Raw genomic sequence first — 8,931 nt, forward strand, 5'->3', positions numbered from 1 at the left:
CATTTCAGTAATACTCTAAAAGGCTGCAATTATTGGCTCATATACATTTCATATTTTCTTTCTTCTGCTAAGATTCTCTCTCCTCACACTTGCCTTCTTTATTACCCTAACTACCGATCTCCTCATCCCTTTCCCCCTCTCTGTCCCTCCTCTGTCCTTACCTTCCCTCTTTCTCTCTCCTTCTCTCTGTAATACTCCGCTCTGAGCTCCTCTCTATCCGTGCAAGTTCACCCATGTGAGGTGACATGGTACACATCCACAAAGTTACCAGAGTTTACGTCTCTATGTGTGGCCATGTACGCAGCCTCCCTGGCCAGTGAGAGTAGTTCCTCCACCGCAACCCTCCATCCTGCACACAGTAGGCATAGGGTGAGCTGGAACCCACAGAGAACAGCTTTCCCTGCAGCCATGTCCCGTCACTGCAGACATATTACAGGCTTGGGCCAGAGAGCACCTGCCTACCTCTACCTCCAGCAGACATTTCACTGTACTTGTGCACTTAACTTAAATAAACAATGTGAAACTTGAACAGTGCTGCCTACTCATGGCTGGTGAGAGCCACTGCCTCTTAGCCTCTCCCTCTGCTTGAGAGATTGGTTCACTTGCAGCTGTCTTTGCCTGATCATCTGTTTCACTCCCCATCATTGATCTTTTCTCCTGACCCATCCACCTTTCTTCCATCACAACCACACAGAGTGGCCGCCACACACAGCTCAGTGCCCTTTACGGGTGCATCATGTGGGTTAGCAGCTTGGCAGCACCAGCTGTGGAGAGTCTCCTGACATAACGAAGCTGGTAGAGCCGGAGTTCCTCAGTCATAATCCTTCTCCAGAGGGCACAGTCGACAGACGTGATGGGGTTTGGTGCAATGTTTGGGTTGATTTGGCCAAACTGTATGTGGGGCTTTCACTGAGGTATCAATACAAAGATGCAGTGGGCTTCAACTGTAGCTCCACAACAAGTCACTGCTTGTTGTATCTCTGGTTCTCTTCCCAAAATGCAAGTAGGAGTTTTCCTGGTCTATTTCGAAGTGAAGCTGAAAATGTTCATCTGGAGGCAAGAAAAGAGTCCTTGAAACGATACAGATCCTGTAATGCCATTGAAAAAATGGGTCCGTTAATATGTAAAATAACTTATTTATTGATGATTTATTTCCTCTCCAATGTCAATTATTGATTCTAATGTTTTTAGTCTTTGAGAGTCAGTCGAGGTCTGTCTGTCTCTGAGAGTGGGGATGCACTGATCTAAATGTAATAAAAAGGATCATTTTGACATAGTAAATGATCCCTCAGTTGTACTGTCTTAACAAGTAGCGCGATATCAATAGCATTACGTTAACTCATTACCGGAATGCATTAAATATGGAGTAAACCACGTCAGTCATCAAAAACTGTGCCTGAACATGATACCTGTCTCATAAATCATATTGGTATGCTGTGTTGATTTAGATTTATGAAATTAGACTGAACTACAGACACTATCTATCTCCCTATTGGTGAGCCATCAACATGCACACCTGTGTTTAAAAAGTAGGCTGCACATTGGCCTGTGTACAGAGGCAGACTATTTGCCTGATGACTCATCCTGAATTTAAAATCGGTGGATTAGTGCTATCCGGAATCCTTGTGAAATTCCCTTGCCTAAACCCTAAACTTTACCCTAACCCTTACTAAACCCCCTTACTTTAACCATTTTCATGTCAACTTCAATGAGGTGATTTCCAGGGGAGAACGACTGCCCCCTCATTGAAGCCATGAAGTTCAAGAATGACCACGGTTCTGCAGACATTGTTTGCAGAAAACAGGATCCCCGTTATAGTGAATGGAAAAATGGCAATATTCGTGGTCAATATTCATGTAAATAATTGTATATTTTTTAAGACAATCATGGTAGCAATAATTGCTTATATTACAGCAAATGTATGTCCTTGAACTGATTCTTTTAAAATGGCACACAGAGAAGTTATTAGGAAAATTTAGTTGCAGGCTAGATCAGTGCTGCCCCCTCTCATTGAGTAGCTGAAGTTGAAGGCCAACACTGTTCTTCAGGCTGCCATTAGCAACACAATTATCCTTGTAACCTCTTCTGTGTGCGATTTTAAAGTAGTCGGTTCAAGGACTTACATCTGGTGTAATTGAAACAATTATTGGCACCGTGATTGACTTCGAAACATATATTTATTACACAAAGAATGACCACGAAGATTGCCGTTTTCCCATTCACTATAATAAGGGATCCTGTTTTCTGCAAACAATTCCTGCAGTACAGCTGTTGGCCTTGAACCTCGTGGCTTCAATGAGAGGTGGCAGTCATTCTCCCCTGACTACTATTCACATACAGTCATCGGATGACTTCCGAGTCGGGACGTCCACCTTTGCCAAGGATCCCCTTTAGACTTTTTTGTTTGTTACCATACAGGAAACATTAGTGGGCTTGGCATTTTGCCAGAGGGTTGTGATTTGGTAACCAGGCAACCAGACTATAGCAATCATTCCATAAAAATGTAATGAATAGAAAAGGCGTCTCTATTTAAGCCAATGATTGCAATGGACTGGCAGCTATTTTGAGTGTACTTATGACAGGAAGTAAAAGCAGGAAGTGTACCTTTCAATCTGTGCTGGGATTGTTTTGAGTCAACTCAACTGACATTATAAAAAATACTTTCCATTGCATGAGCCCCATCAGTTCGCATAATAATGCCAGGCAGCCATTGTAAGTTTGCCCATGAGTGTACCAGTCAAATTGCCAGGGTTAGAGCTTCCAAGCCCATTCTTTTCATTTTTATTTCTATGATTAATTCTATGAATATGCAAATGTTGCTCTCTGCCCAGGTGTTCTCTGCAAAAGTAAAAGTCAGGTAGCTGATGAGTAGAGACAAGGCTACAGACAGCTGCATTTGGCCCCAAAAAATATCACATTATTTTAAGTTCAATGAATTCTAACCCCAAATTTATTGTGAATTTAATAACATTCGACTCAGTCCTGGAACAAATTTGGGAAGACAGAATGGCAAGAATTGCATGAAGTGCACTCTTGAAAATGAACATTTTTAAAAGTTGTAACCCTTGTGGAAATGCTATCACTGTTGTAATTTTGTTCTTGCTGGTAAGAACTAGAAATGGTTGACTATCTAATATAATTCAAATGCGGTATAGTGATTAGTCCATAGGCAATTTTAAACCTGAAGAATGCAAACAATTTCTGGGTAGTCTATTTAAATTAGTTGCAAACGTGTGTAAATATTTGGCTTGTGTGTGTGTATTACAGCTATTCCTATCATTATGCTTACAGGCTACCTCCACACATCACTTTATTTTCCTCACAACTTACAGTATATCCACAAATGTCGCATTAAGCTCCTGGTTATTAAGTGTCACTTGTTTAAAATATGATATTTGTTCAACATATGATGTTTAATATGTAGATACCATACTAGGCCCACTATGCTTCTGGCACTGTTCATCAATTTAAATCTGAATGCATATGTGTCTTACCAGTGTTAAAAATTCTAACAAAATAGATTATATTCCAGCCACACACTGCGAGTCACCAGTGCCAGAGGCATTTCAGAATGAATCTTACAAACAAGTTATACTAAGTGAGGAAAAGTCCTGAGGCTTTACTCATTATTTCTCTTGGTTTGATAAAGGATCATACCCATGTATTATAATAATATAATATATGCCATTTAGCAGACGCTTTTATCCAAAGCGACTTACAGTCATGTGTGCATACATTCTACGTCCCGGGAATCAAACCCACTACCCTGGCGTTACAAGCGCCATGCTCTACCAACTGAGCTACAGTTTGTTATGACAGACCATTCAAGGAGAGGCCTTCTGAACACCAAGCGAGCATATGATGGACATACCCCCAGTCACTATGTGAGTCTTCATCCCAAACCACGTCTACGTCCTCACCCCCAGCTGGAGAGAGTACAGTGCTGCATGATGATTCCATACAGTTTGACTAGGCCGCAGACATGACAGTTGGCTCAGTGGTCCGAGTTAGGTACCAGTGCTCCAGGGCCTATGAGGTGGAAGTGGAGGTGGTGGTCTCCACACAAACCAAGACAGGAGTCCGGGTCTTCAAGAGGAGATGGAACACATTCAGAAGCTCACATTCCCTCCAGACATGGCCTACAGAGAGGACTTCTTCATCAGGCACACATTGGACGTTCGTAATGTGATGGTTTGAGGAGCATGGTTGGACCACCTTGACCAAGGCAATAGAGACAAAGGCAATGGGACCAACAGCACATACCATGGGTCTCTGGTGAGGTCATTCAAGGTGCTCCAGGCAGTACCGCCCTCTAAGAGTCCAGCCAGACTTACCCTGGGTGTCCCTCGTGGATGGCTGATCTGAGGTGGCAGCTGACCAGAGGCAGAGTCCGCCATTGCCCACATGAGTCCGGTCATGTCTAAATCAACCAATCATGTTTTTGTATATGTGTGTTTCAATTAAACTCACCTGTCTGTCACTTGTACTTTGAACAGTTTAAGGTTCCCATGTGTTCCTACCAGAGGCTCTCAGCACACCATCTCACAGCCCACTCTCAGGGACATAAACTCTGCAACTTTCTAACTCCCGCAGTAGGCTCCCCACCCCCTCTGGAGCAAAGCAGGCTAGGCTAAAGGACGTAAACTGGCCCTTCACACCTCTGGTCCTAACCAAACCGATTGTTTGCTAGGAGGTCATGGTTGCCAGGGGTCTTATCACACAGTGGGATCAGCCAATCAAAGGCAGTTTATCTTTCAGTCTCCTTCAAGCAGTCACAGAGAGAGCAGCAAGCTCATCTCTGTCCTGCACAACAACAGCTGGACTGGTATCTCTGAACTTGTGCGTGCACAAAGTGATTTGTGTTCCATTTGCATATTGTTCTTCGTAGTTTGTTCTTACTATTGTTGTATGCTGCCTTTGTTTATAGCTGTGTTGGAATATGTGCCGGTAGTGTGTACATTTTCATACAGTCCTTCCCTTCCTGTATATAGTGCATTCATTACCTGTTTCTCCTGTTTCAGAACCACTACCATGCCACTACCTTTCCATGTTCATTTTATCAGTGCGTGTGTGTCAATAAAGTATCCGTGTGTGTAAGTCTGAGGTTGCCTTATTCCCCTCTTACCGGAGAAGGTTCTAGTGAGTCACAGATCAACCCAAACAGAGAGATGCTCTCTTTCACCATGAATTGAAAAGAAAAAGCACTGACATATTATTTGGTTAAACATGGTGTCCTTATAGTTGTAGTGTATACTAATGTTTTGATTTTCCTTTCATTGATTTGTGGACACTGTAGATATGTTGACATTCCCAATGGTAAAGGGAAAGGGGGATACCAAGTCAATTGTATAACTGAATGCATTCAACTGAAATGTGTCTTCTATATTTAACCCAACCCTTCCGATTCAGAGAGGTGCGTGGGACTGTCTTAATCGACATCCACGTCATCAGTACCCTGGTTAGCACTGGAGAGAGTTTGGAAGTGATTTACAAGATCCACCGTTTCATCAACATAGATCTTGAGAGAACCCGTCTCCTCACTGTGGAGCAGCCCAGGTTGTCAAGGCTGTGGGTAACTGGTGAAAGGAGTCAGGCGCAGGAGAGCTGAGATGCATGGACAAGGTATTTCATTCAAGAAAACACCAGTACAAACACAATTCTATGGAGCTGAAAGAATACCGGTACCATGAAATAAACGGGCGTAACAACAAAACCCGGCAACAATAATACCAGCAGTCAGATACAGCCTAACAATAAAACAAACACGCACACAAACATGGGGGAAACCAGAGGGTAAATAATGAACATGTAATGGGGGAATTGAAACCAGGTGTGTAGAAAACAAAGACAAAACAAATGGAAAATGAAAAGTGGATCGGTGATGGCTAGAAGGCCGGTGATGTCGACAGCCGAACGCCGCCCAAACAAGGAGAGGGACCGACTTCACTTCCGAGTCGTGACACAGGTTTGGATCTGACTTCACTCGAAATTGTCTAATTTATTTACATTTACGACAAACTTCCTTACATTGTCATGGCAGCTGATCATTTGGATAATCTTGTGGACAACAGGCTCTCTGCTTGTGTAATGACAATGTCACCTAGAATGACACAACAACATGAATAGTTATAACCGGTATAATGCCAAATTAATTATACAGTTTTGTGGCCTCTTACACAGTGGGTTCATTTAAAGTTCAACTAAAAAAGTCCATGAACTAGCACTTTGAAAATGATAGCATCTGCCATCCAAAGTTTCTGACTCCAATTAACCTCCTTAGGTCAGTTACAGTAGGCTAAGATCTGTGTCTCTTTTCAAGGATGACACCTCGTTTCACTTACATTTTTGATTTCACTTAACAGATCAGTTTTCACACAGTTAAAAAAATAAAAAAGCCTTTCATAAACTAACACTCATTTGACCCTTTCTCCCCTTACTAGCTCTTATTTTGCTGATAGCTACTTTATTTAGGAGACATTTACTTACTATGACTGTGATATGTGGTTGTCCCACCTAGCTAACTTAAGGTGAATGGACTAATTGTAAATCAAATCATAATTAATTGGTCGCATACACATATTTATCAGATGTTATTGAGGGTGTAGCGAAATGCGTGTAAAAAAAATACACACAAAAAAAATGGATACTGCAAAGTTGCTAGAAGCAGAGCTGTCATGTCTGTCAGAGTCATCTTCTTTACCAATCACTCTGGATAAGAGCATCTGCTAAATGACTAAAATGTACACATTGAAATGTAATTTATTGTCTACATGCTTTAAATGGCGCTTTGAAAGATCAGCAAAAAAACATATGTAGAAGATGATACCAGTTGACAAACTTGGGTGTGTTTTATGGATGCTTAAGGATGGATGCATAATCTAAGATCTAATCAAGATGTAATCACAGTTTACAATGACACAAATCCATTCAATCTCCTCCCTGAGGCAGCCATGGAACAGTGACAGTGACACAGGAAATGGAATGTGAAAGATCTCATTAATCTCCTTTTCCCCAGGGTAACAGTGTCTATGTGGGTCTATCTGGTGCAGTGGTGTGACAAGAAGATCCTCCATCACGTTGATCAGAACAGTGAATATGACACTCCTCTGATGCAGCTCACTAACCAGGCGAGGCATAGCATGACAGCTTGTTGTGGATTCACCAGATAGGATGTCACTGTGTATTTGTCAGAGTTTTGCTCTCACTTGATACTTGTGATGCTATGCTAGGCTGTGAATGTGATGAAGCTGTCCTTGTGCGATAGGTCGTGGTATGATTGGATATCAACGTGCATTATGGGAGATGTACATTATGTCTTATGATTTAATAAAGGACATGTCATCATGTCTGGTGTCTGGGGGGAGATCAGGCATTCAGAGCCCACACATCTCTGACTCTCTGGACATGAATCTGACTAGACTTCTCCATACGAGGCTCTAAGGTACCATACAATTGAATTGAATACACTTTATTAATCCCACAAGGGACACTACAGCAACAACATACAGGATGTATGTGCTCCTAACCAACAATGCAATTTTGTTCATTTTTTTTTTGCATTGTTTTACCTTATTTTTGAACTTATTTTGTACATAATGTTGCGGCTACCGTCTCTTATGACCGAAAATACTTCTGGACATCAGAACAGCGATTACTCACCACGAACTGGAAGAAGCTTTTTCCTTTAACAAGTCTGACGAGAAGGTTAAACTGCTTCCCGGGAACAGTCCCAGATCCCCGTCATTTACGTGAAGAAAAGACGGAGGAAAAGAGGACGCAGGTTGGGCTGCCTTCTGAGAATCCGTAGGTGAGCGAGTAAACTCCCACTGCCATCTGTTCTACTTGCTAACATGCAATCATTGGAAAATAAAATTGATGACCTACGATTACCATTACCCTACCAACGGGACATTAACTGTAATATCTTATGTTTCACCGAGTCGTGGCTGAACGACGACATGGATAATACAGAGCTGGAGGGATTTTCCATGCACCGGCAGAACAGAGAAGAAGCTTCGTCTGGTAAGATGAATTCCACTGGCTTCCAGTTGAAGCTCGCATCCGCTACAAGACCATGGTGCTTGCCTACGGAGCTGTGAGGGGAACGGCACCTCAGTACCTCCAGGCTCTGATCAGGCCCTACACCCAAATAAGGGCACTGCGTTCATCCACCTCTGGCCTGCTCGCCTCCCTACCACTGAGGAAGTACAGTTCCCGCTCAGCCCAGTCAAAACTGTTCGCTGCTCTGGCTCCCCAATGGTGGAACAAAGTCCCTCACGACGCCAGGACAGCGGAGTCAATCACCACCCTCCGGAGACACCTGAAACCCCACCTCTTTAAGGAATAACTAGGATAGGATAAAGTAATCCTTCTCACCCCCCCCCTTAAAAGATTTAGATGCACTATTGTAAAGTGGCTGTTCCACTGGATGTCATAAGGTGAATGCACCAATTTGTAAGTCGCTCTGGATAAGAGCGTCTGCTAAATGACTTAAATGTAAATGTAAAATGAGGGCTGGGTGTGTGTGTCTTTTTTTCAATAACAGCTGGTGCGTGATGTCTAATATTAAAGAAGTCTCAAGGTATTGCTCGCATGAGGTAGAGTATGATAAGCTGTAGACCACACTATCTACCAAGAGAGTTCTCATCTATATTATTCGTAGCCGTCTATTTACCACCACAGACCGATGCTGGCACTAAGACCGCACTCAACCAACTCTATAAGGCCAAAAGTAAACAACAAAATGCTCATCCAGAAGAGGCGCTCCTAGTGGCCGGGGACTTTAATGCAGGCAAACTTAAATCAGTTTTACCACATTTTTACCAGCATGTCACTTGTGCAAACAGAGGGAAAAAAATATTGATACCACCTTTACTCCACACTTAGAGACTCTAGACCACCTTTACTCCCCCGCCCTCCATTTGGCAAATC

At 42.7% G+C, this 8,931-nt stretch overlaps 1 pseudogene; it reads right to left on the bottom strand.

Moving 5' to 3' along the window:
- Positions 1–176: 176 nt before the first annotated feature.
- Positions 177–4,397, bottom strand: LOC124038664 (annotated as a pseudogene).
- Positions 4,398–8,931: the final 4,534 nt, after the last annotated feature.

This window comes from Oncorhynchus gorbuscha, linkage group LG06, assembly GCF_021184085.1.
Source record: "Oncorhynchus gorbuscha isolate QuinsamMale2020 ecotype Even-year linkage group LG06, OgorEven_v1.0, whole genome shotgun sequence".
Classification (NCBI taxonomy): Eukaryota; Metazoa; Chordata; class Actinopteri; order Salmoniformes; family Salmonidae; genus Oncorhynchus; species Oncorhynchus gorbuscha.